A 17,300-nucleotide genomic window follows, 5' to 3' on the forward strand; every position below is an offset into this window, starting at 1 on the left:
ATGGGGTTTCACCATGTTAACCAGGCTGGCCTCGAACTCCTGAGCTCAGGCAATCCACCCACCTTGGCCCCCAAAGTGCTAGGATTACAGGTGTGAGCCACCGCACTCGGCCTCAAGTGGTATTGTCTTTCAACCTCTCAACTTCCTGCTGTGGCTGCATGTGACTGTATGTGAAATGGGATGAGACTTCCTAAAAATGTGAGGCCCGAGCCCTGCCCCTCATCCTCCCCATGGCAGGCACTGATGGACGAGCCTCACTAATTCCTCCATCGTTGAGAAACACCTAGTGGAAGCAGTGAGTTCACTGTATCATGCATGTGCTTAGAAAATGTCCAGTATTCGTTTCCATATTTCTTATGATAATGAGGCAAATTTTATCTCACTTTCATGAAGTAATACATTTAAAATGAAAGTAAATGAAATAAAACATTCTTACATTCTTATCTGTTGGGGGAAGCTATGAGCAAAACCCAGGAAACTGCAGATTTTTCTTTCACAGATAAGCCACTGATAACAACCTTTCTTGTGTGGGTTCAAGGCAGTGCAGTGAGGATGAGATGAATGCAAAAAGTATTTTCACTTTTTGAAACATTTGCCTATGCTGTGTATGTGTCTCTAGCATAATGTCTACTAAATGGACATGCACCTAATGAACGACTACTGATTGAAAAGATAAATGAACATACGAAGCAATTTTAGAGAAGAAGGGATCATTTTGTTAGCCATCCACGAGGACTGAAAATTCATGTTGAAGTAGATTATTAAAATATTATTTTAAGTACTATGTACTTGTAGGGAATTCCTTATAACTATTGGTGATCAAAGAAAGCTGCTTTAATGATCAGGACAGGCAAACAGATCAGCATGGCCATAGGACGATTCTTTATTTTGCAACATTAAATGGTTCTGTTTCTCTCATTACTTACTGGAAACCCAAATGTGATCACATATATCCATGCGCTAGATAAAATACGCGGTGACCTGTGGTATTTGAAACTGGCTTTTTTCAGCTGTGATCGTATAGTCATTACTATAGTTGTGAAACTGGCTTCCTTCAATCAAACTTAATGGGAAAATCTAATTACCACTCATAATAGAACATTATTCCCTTAACAAAGATATTCACCTTGAGGCTTTGATCTAAAAATATTTAAGTATTTAATTTTTAATGCAATTCTCTTAACATTTAAAAAAAATCTATAACATGCCAGGTGTTACAGATTTCTGAAACAATGAAAGACAGGCCTGACCTTGTGAAGCCTGGGGTTTAGTAGGTAACACAGGGCTATATATACTATCACAATACAAAATGTGAACAAAACAATATGAACTCACAGAGGTGGTGATGATATAGGAATTCAGAAAAATTAGGCAGATAGTGAGGGTACAGGAGTCCTTGGTAAGGTTTTCCTTCTAATGAAAAACAGCCCCCAAATTATTTTCTTTTCTAACAATGAGCAGCCTGTAAAATCAAGCTGCAGACGTAGAAAGCAAGCTGGAAGCTTGCACAGGTGAATGCCAGGAGCTGTGCCAATAGGAAATGACTACCTGGGACTAAGTATGTTCAAAATGGCGGCTGCATGTTCCCTTCTTTTACCAGTCACGTGTACAGTAAGGAACAGGCAAGATGGCACCAGCCTAGTGGAAAGCACATTTGCATAATAAGATTAGGGTGGGGTGGTCAGCCTTCCCTGTGTGCTATGTAAACGTCACACCTGGTCCAACCAATCTGTGGGCCCTAGTAAATCAGACACCGTCTCACCAAGCCTGCCTATAAAATCTGATGCAGTATGCCATAGGCTGGTTGGCTGTTGCTTTTGGGAGCCCCTCTCTCTGACATGGGAGAGAGCTGTTCTCCTTTCTCTTTCTTTTAGCTATTAAACCTCCCCTCCTAAAGTCCCTCCCACTGTGTGTCCATGTTTTTAATCTTCTTGGCGTCAGACGACGAACCTTAGGTATTTACCCTAGACAATGATGCAGCTTCAGTGAGGTCACTAAAAAGGAGAAATTTTAGTTTGAACTTATTTATTTATTTACTTATTTAGCTCCCATCTGTTTTGTAGTTCACTGGATAAAAAGGAAAGGAGATGAATTAGTGAATAAATAAATGTCCTGCCCCAAAGAGACAGCAAGGGCAAAGGCAGAGAGGGATTAAAACCCATGGTATTGCAGCACACTCACTGTGCAGTAGCTAGAAATAGAATACAAATCATGCATTGTTCTTCAATGTCAAATTACTGAAAGCCATATGGTATCTATTTGGCTTGTTTAAACTGCACTTTCAAATACAAGAAACAAAACAAATTGTATTCCAACTTACTGGCTTCTTTCTAAAGGAGAAACCTGCTCTTTCTAATCTTCTTGTCTAGAAAAAAGAGACGGGGTTGCATCAGCAACTACTCTGTTGGTGTAATATGCATGTCCAAAAATAGCACCAAAGCAAATAGTTTGAATCCTCAATTTTGTTAAATAGCTGGATATTTTGTTCCAAAATAAATCTAAGTAAATATCGAAAAACAAATCTCACTTTCATGAAGTAATAAATTTTAAATGAAATTAAATGAAAACATTCTTATCTGTTGGGGAAAGCTATGAGCAAAACCCAGATTTTATAAAGACACTGCAGATTTTATATGGTATACTTTAGAACTATGAATGATGATCTGTGGGGTACCCAGGCAGGTGTAGAAACAGATGTTGCCCAATACAAGGTCTCTGGGTCTGTTTCTTCCAATCTCCACCCACAATCACTCTGGCTTGACTCCATCATCAGCCTTTGTGTTCTACACATGATTGTGCCTTTATTTTTTTTTTCCATTTGCCTTACTACAAATAAATATATAATCTAATTTCCCAAAAATCAAATAAGGGTATTCAGGCAGTTTAGAAAGAAAGGAATGAAATGAAAAAGGAACTTCTCTCCTTCCTCTGCACATTTCTTTCCCACAGAGGTAAGTGGTGTCAATTCCTTGTGATTGCTTCTAGGAAGTGAATGTGTAATTATGCCACATCCTCTGACTGGGGTCAATGTTGGGAATTCTGTTTTGCAATACAATGCTCAATATCACTAACATTTTCCAATTTATTTGTAGAGTGCAACATACTTTTTTGGGGTAGTTTTAAGTTCCTCTGTTTTTGGTTATTTTTCATTTTCAAATTTTAATATTGTGTTTTCTCCTTTTGGTGACTAGTTTTGTTAGCAAGTTATAGTTACTATTCTTCCCTTAATTGCTTATTTTCAACCTATTTACCCACTTTCTGTTTCCTAATTAAGTTCGCTTTTTTCTTTATTATTTTCTTCCTTTTTTAGGTTTATTTTGTTATTTTCTAACTTTTGGTCTTGAGTAACTAAATTCCTTTTACTTTTACTCTTTCCTGCTAGTTATATAGATATGCAAGCCTATGTATTTTTCTTTGCTTTTTATTTCTAATATTTAGTGTTTTAATTATAATAATTTCTAAATAATCTGCAATTATAAATTTGATTATTTCTTTGATCTTAGACATTTGTGGGAAAAAGATTACAAATTTCAGGGTTGTTGTAGTTTTGTCCCTGATTTTGATTGTTATTTTTTACATTTTCTGTGTGTTTGTGTGTGTGCATCAAGAATGTAGTCTGTATTATTTCTTCTTTTCCCCTAATGTATAGCCAATCACTTTATAAGTGATTAAAGTGAAGTATATTCTATAAGACTATAGAATTTAATATATTATTACTTTAGCTTCAATTATTTTGTTCAGAATTTCAATTTTTTTTTCTCATCTATTTTTTCCTAGCATTCCTTGAAATTTATGGTTTTGTCATTTTTTTTGCTATGTCATTTATTGCTATCTTATCATTTAGGTAAATGTTATAAATGTTTCATCTTTATGTGTTTAAACTCTTTTAGGCTCTTCCTTTAATTCAAACTTCTCTGACATTAGTATCATACCTTCTAATTTGTATTAATATTTGGTATGGATTTGTTTAAGCTTTGAAAGTTTTACCTTTTCAGAATTTCTCTATATTAGCCATACTTTATACAATATGCTGCTTTTTTATGCCATTTGTGACAATTTTTTATTCATTTTAATTTATATCTTGACCTGCTTGAGAGCAGAGTTATATTTAGACTTAGTTCTGTAATCCTGGCATCTTTTCTGTTTTCAGTACTATATGTTCAATTGAACTAGCTTTTAAATCTGCAAACTAATATTCATTTTACTTTTTGTGTTTTTTTTTTCATTTGGACTCTTCAGCTTTTGGTACTGGCAGTGCTGTTTGAACAAAGTATTTTCCTACTTTACTTTTACTCCTTTTTACTTATACCTTTTTCACTATTTACTTTTTGCTATGTACTTATTTACTAGTTAGCTGGTCTAAGGTATAGGACAACAAGACAAGAAATTGATTTGGTTCCTTAATTCAAACACATTTTATAGAGGTTTCTATAAATGTGCTTAAGCCAACGAATTTATCTCACAACTACAAAACCAGTGTAAGTTTGAGCAAATCTACCATGAAAATAGCAGTTTCTGTGGGGGGGGGGGGAAATTAAATTTGTTTTAGAAAACACTGAGATATTCTAAAAAATGCTGCACCCCTAGCATGAGTTGGCACAACTCAAAAGCAGTAGCTAAGAATGATAAGTTGATATTACTGCTTGTAAGTTTATGGGTCAGCTGGATGGTTCTTATGATCTCACCTGGGCTCTCTCACACATACCGACATATGTCACAGAATCTGTGATTTGCCGTGGGTCAGGTATGCAGCTCTGCTAAACTCGGGTGTCTCTCTCCATGTTTGGGAGACAGGTGGCTGTAGCTGGTCCAGGCTGGCCTCCCCTGGGATGGTGTACTCTGCTCTTCGTGTGCTCCTATCCATCTTCTAGAACTTGTTCCCAAGATGCTGGCAGGACTCCAACAAAAAGGGAGCAGAAGTGCCAGTCCCTTGAGACCCAGGACAAGCTGGGTTCCTTGACACCCCGGCTCAAATTTTTATTAGCCTCACCAAGTCCAAAGGTCAGCCCAGATTCAAAGGTGGCGAAACACACGCCACCACCCTCTGTGGGGAGGAGTTAGTTTTACAGTCACGTTGTCAAGACCACAGAGACCTGAGGAATTGAAACCCTTTGGCAATGGGCACTCCACATGCTACTACTCAGAATTTGAACCTTTTGTCTTCGTGCTACCCTTTCCCCGACTCATGCAGCCCAGGCATTGTCAGGGCCTGGAGCATTTTTCGTTAACAGGAAGACTATTTTATCACTTAAAAAAGATGGAATGAAGTCTGCTGTGTGACAATTCATTTGGGGGATTTTACTAATGTGCTGTTCTGTGACATATGTCAGTATGTTCACTTTGAAGTTTCAAGATGGTCTCCACCCTAGGATAATTGAAAATGTTTACATAGCAGTTTATGAACTTTGCAAAAGACTATACTTTTCAAACTAAAGCCAACCTAGGATAATTGAAAATGCTTACATAGAAATTTATGAACTTTGCAAAAGACTATACTTTTGAAACTAAAGACAAAAGTGTTGGAGGAAATTTATATTTATTCACATTTGTATTTTATATTAGTGTTGATAAAACACTAATACATTCAGAAATATGGATTTTATATATAGCTGTTCATTGATTTTATAGCTGTTCATGATTAATTTATATCTCTGAGATTTGTGATATATAAACACAGTTCAATGATTCCACAACAGTTATGTTTATATTAATTTTCCTCGATCATACTGTAAGCACACTCCAATTAAATGAATCTAGCTGTAAGAAACATAACACCTAGGAATAAAGTCTCTCCAAATACATTGCCTAAATTTGGCAGGCTTACTTCAGAAACATAGTCTTGTTTTAAAATAAATCTGTGATTGGCTCTTTTGAACTTGTCGAAACTACCAATGACATGAAATCATGGTGTTTCACAAAGATGTTATTAAATAAAATTGCTAGAGATCAAAATTCAAGATGAAAAATAAATCCAGGACGTATGTCTCAATCATTTGCTTTGTTTTGCAGCAAACCGTTCACACATAAAGTGAAATGGAGAATTTTAGCAATTCTTAAGTATTTAAACAGTGCTGCTTGATTGAATTTTAGTAAGTCTTGAGATATTTATTGAGATAATTATTACATATAATAAAAATGAGGAAAAAATTACTTGCTTCAATGACACATTTCCTTTGTGGTCAATATCTATTAGGTGATATTATGCAATGGAAATTTTGAAACAATTATTGTGTCCCAAATGATTGAAACTGAGTTTACATGATTAGCTAATGGATCATATTTATTATAATCTACTTCAGTCAATGGTCTCTAAGGACAAGAATTAATATAGGAATGCCATTAGCTACCTATAAATGAAAATTTTTACTTTATTCTTAATGACAGTTGGCTACTAGCTAAAGACAAAATAAATTAAGTAAACACAGTAGAGGAAAACTAGAATCTATAGAAACTGTAGTCTAGACAAATTGCAGTTATGTAACTTCAAAACTGCATAACAATGTTTTAGTTAACAACCGCATATATGATGGTGGTCCCATAAGATCAAAATGGAGCTTAAAACTTCCTATTGTCTAATGACATCCTAACCATCACAATGTCACAGCACAGTGAATTACTTATGTCGTCTGTGGTGATGCTGGCGTAAACAAAGCTACTGTGCTGTCAGTCATATAAAAGCACAGCACATACAATTGTATACAGTATGTAGAAATGTATAATAATAAAAAATATGTTACTGATTTATGTATTTACTACAGTGTAATTTTTTTTTTTTTTTTTTTTTTTTTAGACAGAGTCTTCCCCTTTCTCTCAGGTTAAAGAGCAGTGGCACCATCTTGGTTTACTGCAATCTCCGCCTCCCAGGTTCTTCTGCCTCAAACCTCCTGAGTATCTGGGATTACAGGCATGTGCCGCCATGCCTGGCTAATTTTTGCATTTTTAATAAAGACAGGTTTCACCATTTTGGTCAAGCTGGTCTCAAACTCCTGACCTCGTGATCCACCCACCTCAGCTTCCTAAAGTGCTGGGATTACAGGTGTGAGCCACCGCAACTGGCCATTATACTTTTTATTGTTAGAGCATGCTCCTTTGACTTATTAAAAAAAAAATTGTAAAACATCTTCAGGCAAGTTCTTCAGGAAATATCCAGAAGTAGACATAGTTACCGTAGAATATGACAGCTCCATGCGTGTTATTGCCCCTGAATATTTTCCAGTGTGTAGGTGGGAAACAGTGATATTGATGATCCTGACCCTGTGTAGGTCTAGGCAAATGTATTGTTTATGTAGTAGTTTTCAACAACATAAAAATAAATGTAAATAGGATTTTTTTCAAAAAACATAGATATAAGGAAAATATTTTTATACAATTGCATGCTGTGTTTGTGTTTTAAGCAAAGTTATTTTTAAAAGAGTTGAATAGTTTTAAGAATTAAAAAATTTTAATGTATAATAAGCTTAGGGTATTACTGAAGTAAGAAAAATATTTTTAATAAATTTAGTGTGGCCTAAGTGTATAGCGTGTATAAAATCTATCGTGTACAGTAATGTCCTAGGCCTTCACATTCACTCACCACTGCCTCACTGACTCAGCCAGAGCAACTTCCCATCCTGCAAGCTCCATTCATGGTAAGTGCTCTCTATAGGAATACCATTTCTTATCTTTTGAACCGGATTTCTACTGTGTGTTTTCTGGGTTTATTTATGTTTAGATATCTCTGTGTTATACTTGCCTGCAGTATTGAGTACAGTAACATGTTGTGCTGGTTTACAACCCAAGAGCAATAGATTATGCCATATAGGCTAGGTGTGTAGTAGGCTATACCACATAGGTTTGTGTAGTGCAGTCTATGATGTTTACACGCAATGATGAAATCACCAAACAATACATTTCTCAGCCTATAGTAGTAGGCTATACCACATAGGTTTGTGTAGTGCATTCTATGGTGTTTGCACGCAATGATGAAATCACCAAACAATACATTTCTCAGAATGCATCACCGTCTTTCAGTGACGTGTGACTTTGGTTTTATAAATGATATCTATTTTATAATTAATATTTTGAATTGTGTTTTCTGATAGTATCTCACTTAATCAACACAGCAACCCATTAGTCAGTTCAGGCAAGTTTTACTAAATAACTGTATAGACTTGTGAATTTATATGACTTGGCCAAGTTCAGAGCCAGTCTGTAGTAGACTTATTTTACCTGTGCCAAAGCCCCTCTTTTCTTTACCAAGTACGACATTTGGCCTCATCTGTGTGCACTTCTCGAAGAGCTTAGCCATTATCAGGGATGATGGAGGTAGAGGAAGAAACTTAAAGAACATATCATAGAACAATTTCCAGCCTTGAAAATGGCAATAGAAAGAACCCAGTTTCCAAACACCTCTTTCCAGCAAATGGACCTGATCTCTGTTTAATGGACATCATCAAAAAAAAAAAAAAAAAAAAAGTTAAGCACATGGACTTCAAATCCTATGTAAAACTTTACCCAGGCAATGTTAAGCCTGCATTTTATTTTACATAAAATAAGAACTATTTAATTATATTAGTAACGTTATTAATTATGAAAAATTTTATTCTGTTATGTTTTATGGGTATATTACATTATTGTTCAGCAAATATGTGTTCACCACTCCCCTCCATGACTTCCATAGAAGGAGTGCACTTTTTTGCCCCACTAATGTTGGGCTCAATCATGTGACTTTCTTTTGCCCATGGAACATAATCCAAAGTGACCATGTGCCAACTCCAAGCCTACACTACAAAAGTCAACATGTGTCCCTATGTCCTTCTTGTGCTGCAGCCATCCATCACAAAGAGAAGATCATGTCTCACAGAGCTGCCAGTTCAAGGAGAAGGGCCAGGCATTGGGCCCAACCTGCAGCTTAGAGCCCAGACTAGCCACATTTAGTTTAGGTCAGCTGAATCTCAGCAATGTGCAGTGAAATCGTTGGTAATAAGGCTGAAAAGATAGTGTGCAGAAAGCTAAGAATACCAGATTAAGTTATTCACAATCACTCTATTTTAGGTGAATGAGAGCTACTACAAGTCTTTGAGCATACATTTTGCCAAGATTATTCTGGCAACAACATGTAGGGCATAGGGCCAAGACTTCAAATGAAGTCTACTTCTATAGCTCCAAGAGAAGAAGTAAAACATGACTTTAGTTTGATGCTAGGAATTTCAGCATGCATGAGGGAATATGAAGAATAAATGGGCTTTGGGAAGAACTCAGGCTTGGAAATTGAGAGCATGATGGCCTAACACCCAGTGGAAATCATGAACCTGAATCTCTTGAGAATATGATTGTCACCTAGTTCATGAGTCTCCCATAAGAACAATCACATAGTAAATATTCTGCAGTTGTTTTCTGTTGTCTTTACTTTGGTATCTTTTGATAAGAATCTTCAAGTGAGGCTTTCAGTTCATTGTTGTGTCTCTGTAGTTGAATGACCTTCTTAAGAATTAACTGCCATTAAGCATCAAGTGAATTATTGACTCACCTTGTTCAAGAGTGAAAGCAAATCTGATAAATGTGCTATTGAATTGTTATAAATTGTTTTTAATTTATCTAAGAACATATCATACTTATTTGTAGGATTTCATGGTTTGGCTTACTAATATTCAGTTCTTCATTATGAAAAGCTAGCTAATTAATGGAAATATACTGTGCCTTTAATGTATCTCTCAAGATTCATGTACTAAAGACTTAATCCCCCATGGCAACAGTGTTTGGAGGTGAGGCCTAACAAGAGGTGATTTGGTCGTGAGGGCTCTGCTCTTATGAATGGATTGATGTCATTACTGTGGGAGTAAATTGGTTTAAAAAGCAAGTTTGGCCACATCTCTCTCTTGCTTTTATACTCTTTTGCCCTTCTGCCTTCTGCCAAGGAATGATGTAGCATGAAGCCTCTCACAAGATGCTGGCACCATGCTCTTGGACTTTTCAGCCTCCAGAACCATGAGCCAAATAAACAATTTTTTATAAATTACTCAGTCTCAATTATTCTGTTATAGCAACACAAAATAAACTAAGATAAGATATTTATCAGTGCTAAGAACAAACCAAATGATCAGACTAATATAATTCAATGATTGAGAACCTAGGGCAGTAGTTTCCCATTCTAGCCACATGTTGCAATCATCTGGATATGTTTTTAAAATCTTCATGTCAGGGCTTTACCCTAGAACCAAAAAAATTATTATTTTTAAATAGCTTGCTAGGTGATTTTGTTATGCAGCCAAGGTTGAGCTTGGGCATATATGTTCTGTCCAATTTTTAAAAGCCAAATAATCTGGATAGTTTACCTATACAAAATACCCCTGTGAAGAGCATTATTCCCCATAGCCTAGTTTTTATAATCAGGCAAAAAAACAAATTCTATATATAATTCTATATAAAATTGGATATATATGCTATATATAATTCAATTATATAATTGAATATATAATATATATAATTCTATGTATAATTGAATTATGAAAAGCTAATCAATGGAAATATACTATAGTTTTAATGTGTCAAGATTCACGTATTGGAAACTTACTCCCCCATGGCAACAGTGCTTGGAGGTGGAGCCTAAGAAGAGGTGATTTGGTCATGAGGGCCCTGCTGTTATGAATTCAATATATAATTGAATTATAAATAAAATTATATGTATATAATTTATTTTTTGCCTGACTATAAAACTATGCTTTTTCTTTTAAAAAGTTACTTTTTTTGAAAACCAGTTACCTGGAGGCCCTCAGAGCACAATTTCCACCCAATAATTGTGGTTTTGTCCACCTCCCCCAATTTTTTCCACTGGGTTAATCTCATTATGTATATTATATATGTAGATATAAATATGTCTATCTACCTATATAGATAGATACCTGTTATATCTGTCTGTATAATACAATTATATCTGTCTCTATAATACAATTCTCTATATAATTGTATTATAGAGAATATAATTATAGATATAAATTATAATTATATTCTAGATAATTATCTAGATATCATCTAGAATTATATAGATAGATAATTATGTCTATCTATATACAGACAGATATAACAGATATATATAGGCAGATAGATATATTTATATCTACATATATAATATATATATATATAATGAGATAAACCCAACACAAAAAATGGAAAAAATGTGAGAAGATGGTCAAAACCATAATTATTGGGTGGAAATTGTGCTCTGAGGGCCTCAAGGTAACCGGTTTTCCAAAAAAGTAACTTTTTTAAAGAAAAATAATTTTATAGATGCCAACATAGCTGGCTGGATTATTGAGATTTTTAAATAATCCTCTTTAAAGTCATTTTGGAGACCTGTCCAGTATATAACAGCATTGTAGCAATAAAAGTGACATTTTATAATGATTAAAAAAAAATACCAGGGCCAGGCACAGTGGCTCATGCCTGTAATTCCAGCCCTTTGGGAGGCCGAGGCAGGCAGATCGCTTGAGTTCAGGAATTAAAGATTAGCTTGGGCAACACGGTAAAACCTTGTCTCCACAAAAGAAAAAAATACAAAAATTAGCGGGTGTGGTGGTGCACACCGTAGTGCCAGCTACTGGCGGAGCTGAGGCAGAAGATAGCTTGAACCTGGGAGGTTGCAGTGAGCTGAGATCGCACCACTGCACTCCAGGGTGGGTGACAATGTGAGTCCTTGTCTCAAAAAACAAAAAAAAGCCAAGATATAATTTATCTACTTTCTTCTTCTTACAGTTTTTTTATTGTGTTCAAATATACAGATTGTGAAATTTATCATCTTAGCTATTTGCAAAGTGTACGGTTCAGGGGCAGTAAGTACATTCATGTTGTTGTGCTACTATTACCACTGTCACTCCACAGAACTCTTTTTCTCTGGACGAAACAGAAATCCTGTGCCCATCAAACAACAATCTCCCATTCCCCCCACCCCAGTCTCTAGCAACCACTATTCTACTTTCCGTCTGTGTGAATTTGACAACTCTGAGTACCTCATATAAGTGAAATTACATGGACGTATTTGTCTTTCTGTGACTGGCTTATTTCATGTAACTTAAAGTCTTCAAGATTTATCCATGTTGCGGCATGTGTAAGAATTTCCTACTTTAAGGCTGAATAATATTTCATTGGATGTATACACTACATTTTGTTTATACATTCATTCATCAATAGACATTTCAATTACTTCTACCTTTTGGCTATTGTGAGTAATGTTGCTATCAACTTTGGTGTACAATATGTGTTTGAGACTCTGTTTTCAATTCTTTTTGGTATATATCAAGAAGGGAATTGCTGAATCACATACCTACTTTTTACTTTTGTGGAACTGCCATGCTGTTTTCCATAGTGGCTGCACCATTTTATACTCTGAGGACTGCTACACAAGAGTTCCAATTTCTCCACATTCTCAACAGAACTGATTTTCTCTACTCTTTAAAAATAATAACCACTCTAATGGGTGTGAGAAAATATCTCATCGTGGTTTTTATTGAACATCTTTTCATGTCATATAGTTCATTTGTATATCTTCTTTGAAGAAATATCTATTTAAATTCTTTGCCCACTTTTTAATTGGGTTTTCAAATTTGTTGTTGTTGAGTTGTGGGAGTTCTTTACTATTTTGTGTATTAACCCTTTGTTAGACACATGATTTGCAAATCTTTTCTCCCATTCTCTGGGTTGCCTTCTCACTCTATTACTTGTGTCCTTTGATAAAAAGTTTTTAATTTTGAAAAAATTCCTTTTTTTGCCTGTGTTTTTGGTATCATACCTGTGAAACCACTGACAAATAGTCCATTTACTTTTAACAAATTCTGACTTATAAGACAAAAAAGATGATTTGCAATGCAAAACAATTAGATTTTCTCATTCAAAACACAGGATATTAAAAATAAATAAAATTAGAGCTGGCAAACTCTGGAACTTTATTGAAACTTTAACTTTTGAAAAAATATTACATTTTATTTGTTTAGTTAATTACTTTGCCTGAAGTTTCTAATTCACATTTAGTTCATGGATGCTTTCAAACGAAAATAATATGAGAACTCTTTTGAAGGCTACATCTATGTGTTATGTGTTTTTGTTTTGCCAAACCGCCTAGTAGAGGTAATAGCAAAGAGCAGCTACTCAATATACCCTTAAAATAATGTTAACCCAGGTGGGACTATTTGATAGTATTTACACCGTATATTCATTTTATAGTTGAACAAATTGATATCTTGGGAGGCAAAATAATCTAAGTGATTAATACTGAGTATAAAACAGATGCTTTGCTTGCACATAGAACAAAAATGGATGGGTTTAGACATTTAGATGGGCTGTCCAAACTAATGGGACAATGGATACCTGAGGGATGCAGGTGTGCAGATCATGTTGTGCTTTAATTGTGAGCAGGCGGCACAAGGGGGACACGAAGATGTCTGGTCCCCAAGAAAATTTACTCTAGAAGTTCGCCCTCAATCCTGTAAGTGGCCCTAAAAACTCTCATCTTGTCCCTTGGGGATTCCCACAACTCACATATCTCCCACTTATTAGCAAAGTATATTGACAAATGCTGAGAAACCATCTGTGTAAATTGCCATCTTGGCTGACCAGACATCTTACTTTTTTTTCTTTTCCCCAAGACAGAGTCTTGCTCTGTTACCTAGGCTGGAGTGCAGTGGCGCAATCTCGACTCACTACAACCTCTGCCTCCTGGGTTTAAGCAATTCTCCTGTTTCAGCCTCCCAAGTATCTGGGATTACAGGTGAGTGCCACCATACCCAGCTAAGTTTTGTATTTTTAGTAGAGACGGCGTTTCACCATGTTGGCCAGGTTGGTCTCGAACTCCTGACCTCATGATCTGCCCACCTCGGCCTCCCAAAGTGCTGGGATTACTGACATGAGCCACTGTGCCTGGCCAGCATCTTACTTTTAAACTCATTTTTAAAATAAAATTTATAGTATTTTAGGCCTTAAGGGGCCTTTCAAGGCATTAGTTTCATATGCCTTTCTTTTCAGATGAAGAAAAAGGGGCTGAAGGAGGCAGTGACTTGATACAAATAAACTGCCAGTAAGTGGTGTGGTCCAGATCTTAAAGGGACTCCCAGATCCACAGGCTTTTACTGTTATCCCTCTGCATTCATGGGAGATTGGCTCTAGGATCCCCAGTGTTGCCAAAATCTGAGGATACCTTAGTTCCTTAAACATAATGGCAGAGTATTTGCATTTAATCTATGCACATCCTCCTTTATACTTTAATCGCTAGATTACTTACAATAGCTAATAAAGTGTAAATGCTATGTAAGTAGTTGTTATACTGTATTTTTAAAGCAGTATTGTTTATTGTATTCTTTAAAATTTTTTTTGAATATTTTTTCATAGATGGTTGGTTGAATTAATAAATGTGGAACCCACAGATAGAGAGGGCCAACTTTATATTATCAGAAATGTCACCAGAGGCAGAAACAAAAAAGGGACTATAGATATGCATTCCAGGACTTGAGTTTTCTCTTTGTGTTCTAGAAGCTTGCTCACCCTCACCCATCCACAAAGCCAGAAAATCTTTGGCTTCTAACACTTTGACTCTCCTAATCCTACTAACAAAGCCCTGGGGATCCTAAACATGGACTTCCTTACTCCAGCCCCCGGATCCCTTTAGCTGAATCCATTGCCACCAGAAATGGGATGGCTGAACTCTTTCCCAATTTTCTCCACTCTCAGCTACCTTTGATGAAAGGAGCTTCATTCGGTAAAGATTAGGATTGCTTGCTACTCGGGGTATTCCTGTTTCATTATTCACAAAAAATTGTACTGACAATTTTCTAAAATACTCAAATTTATCTGACCTTACAAAGAACATCCACTGGAAAATTATCAGACATTTGTGACAGTCATTTTGAGTTGAATTAAATTTTTGATGTGCTGTGAAATTGGGTCAGTGCATTAGAATTACATTTTAATAGTTATGAATGCACTAATAAAATGTTGTTCTTCCATGCAAATTGGCAACACTCCCAGGCTTGAGGAAGCTTTGAAGAAATGGATTTCAAAATTCCTGATTAACAAATATGTACAAGAAGTCAGAAAAGACAAATCAAGAATTTTCTAATAATATACACAATACATTCTAGATTTATCTTACTATTATGATCTTATATGGGTTTCATTTGCAATGAAAAAGACAACATTGTTCAATGCTTTGAGTAAAAAGCAGGAAATTTATAAAAGGAGAAGCTGATCTTTCTTCTTAGAGTTTGTGATTCCAGTTCCAGTGAAGTCATTGTACATAGTCAGCTGTTTTCTGAGTCACTTAACAGAGTAAAAATAGGACTAAGTGATGGAAGTTGTGGGGACTCAGATTTCCACTGTATGTTACAAAGAACTTCTTAACAACACACTGCCTTGTGAGGGAAAAGATTGCATCTCATGCAGAATGTCTAAGCAGAAGTTGGACAACTATCTTTCAGAGATATTATAGAAGAATGGTATAGCTAGTCTTTTGACTTCCCTGAGCCACATTGGAAAAAGAATTGTCTTGGACCACACATAAAATACATTAACACTAATGCTAGCCCATAAAATACACTAACACCAGCACATAAAATACACTAATGCTAGCACAAAACACACTAACACTAATGCTAGCTGATGAGCTAAAAAAAAAAAAAGCAAAAAAAAAGAAAACTCAAAATGTTTTAAGAAAGTTTATGAATTTGTGTTTGACCACATTCAAAGTCATCCTGGGCCACATGCAGCCTCTGGGCCCAGGACAGGTTGGACAAGCTTCTTATAGAAGATACTTCATAATGTTGGATGAGAAGTATACTAGATGACGTTCAAGATCCTTTTGAATTTTAAAAGTGGGCTAGCGTAGTCTAAAAAATAGATCCAAAAGTTACGCAGTTTCCCTGGTTGAATCACTGTTAAATAGCAAGTCTTAGAGATGAATTTTCACTTAGCCGAATTTTTAAGTTAGGAGTATTAAACTTACCTTTCTGGAACTCACATTAGACGGTAAGGGAGAGACAGCTTTGGATGCAAAAATAACTCAAGTGGGGCTGGAGGAACGTGACAGGTTATACAAATGTAAACACCTTGCAGGGCCAGCAGCTCCTCTGAAGCCAGGTACAAGACAGGAGTATAGTGGAAGTTGAGGGCCAGCTTCAGGTGTTCAAAATCATAAAGCATTTTTAAATTTTCTTTCTTATCAAATCATTGCCATCAACCCTAATCCTTTACATTAGGAAAACATAGGAAATAAACGAGAACTCCAGGACAAATGGCCAAGACCACACAAGAAATATTTGTTGGGGTCCAGCCATCGCCCATCCCCAGTGAATGTTAGCACAGTGGAGTGTAGAGTTTTCTTCAATATCTAAAAGCTTACACAAGGCAAAAGTGAATGTTTGCCTTGGTACCCTTCCGTTTTATCACATCCAAGGTTCACATCGTGTCTCTTTTCCACAATCCTCTTCCTTACCCCTTCCCCTTAGTTCTTCCCTGGAATACCTGACTTTACCAGTGCCTCACATGCAGGACCTATTCTTCTGCTCATCTGAATCAAAATTTATCTAAGTTATTCCTCATCCCTCTCGACCCTCTACATATGTTGTAGAGTGAATTAATGGCAAGATTTAAAGACAAAGAAACATACTCTATGTGTCTCACCTTAAAAAGGAACTCTCAGTCAGGTGGGTGCAGCGTTCTGGGAAGTCTTCACATGCCTTCTCCACCGCAGAGAGCTCCTTGCTCTTTAGAAGAGGAGACCACTCTCCCTGGTCAGGAAAGATCCTTCTCCTACAGCTGGAAAATGGACAGGAAGCAGCTTGGAGCTGACTTTCTCTGCGCCACCTGCCAAGGGCTCCCCAGTAGCATCACTAGAATCCAGCACCCAGATGTGGCCCTTGTTGAAGTCACAGTTTTTTTCCATCTCCACTTTGAAAATATAGAAAATGACCAAGATGAAAATAAAAGTGGCAGTCATTAAGGAAAAGATAACAAAAGTGGCCAAAGCAAGCACGAAATCCACAATGAAAATAATCAGTTTTGCCAACATGTTTGCATTTCTCCTCGTTCACAGAATGTATTTATTTCAAAAGTCACAAGGCACCCACCATGCAATTATGTCTTTGTAAAATGTGGGCTGAAATATGGACATTTCTAAACATGCTGAAGAGTGTTGTAATTCTTCCAAGTATCTACCAGGAAGGCTTGTATAATGCAACTTTTGATTTCGCAACTGGTTCAAAACAGTGGCTAAAGGTAAAGTATGGAATATTGCTTCACTGCAGGGACTCCAATGGGGAGAAGTCCAAGGATTTATTTTG

At 36.1% G+C, this 17,300-nt stretch overlaps 1 long non-coding RNA gene across 1 annotated transcript in view; it reads right to left on the minus strand.

Annotated features, from left to right (window-relative positions):
- LOC108300960 overlaps positions 1-17,104 on the minus strand; it is a 22,504-nt gene extending 5,400 nt beyond the window's left edge. The window contains exon 1 of the long non-coding RNA XR_001823674.2: positions 16,642-17,104. This is a non-coding gene — a long non-coding RNA (uncharacterized LOC108300960). The remainder of the gene's footprint in view (positions 1-16,641) is intronic.
- Between the last annotated feature and the right edge of the window lie 196 nt (positions 17,105-17,300).

The sequence above is a fragment of the Cebus imitator genome, unplaced genomic scaffold, assembly GCF_001604975.1.
Source record: "Cebus imitator isolate Cc_AM_T3 unplaced genomic scaffold, Cebus_imitator-1.0 Scaffold31, whole genome shotgun sequence".
Classification (NCBI taxonomy): Eukaryota; Metazoa; Chordata; class Mammalia; order Primates; family Cebidae; genus Cebus; species Cebus imitator.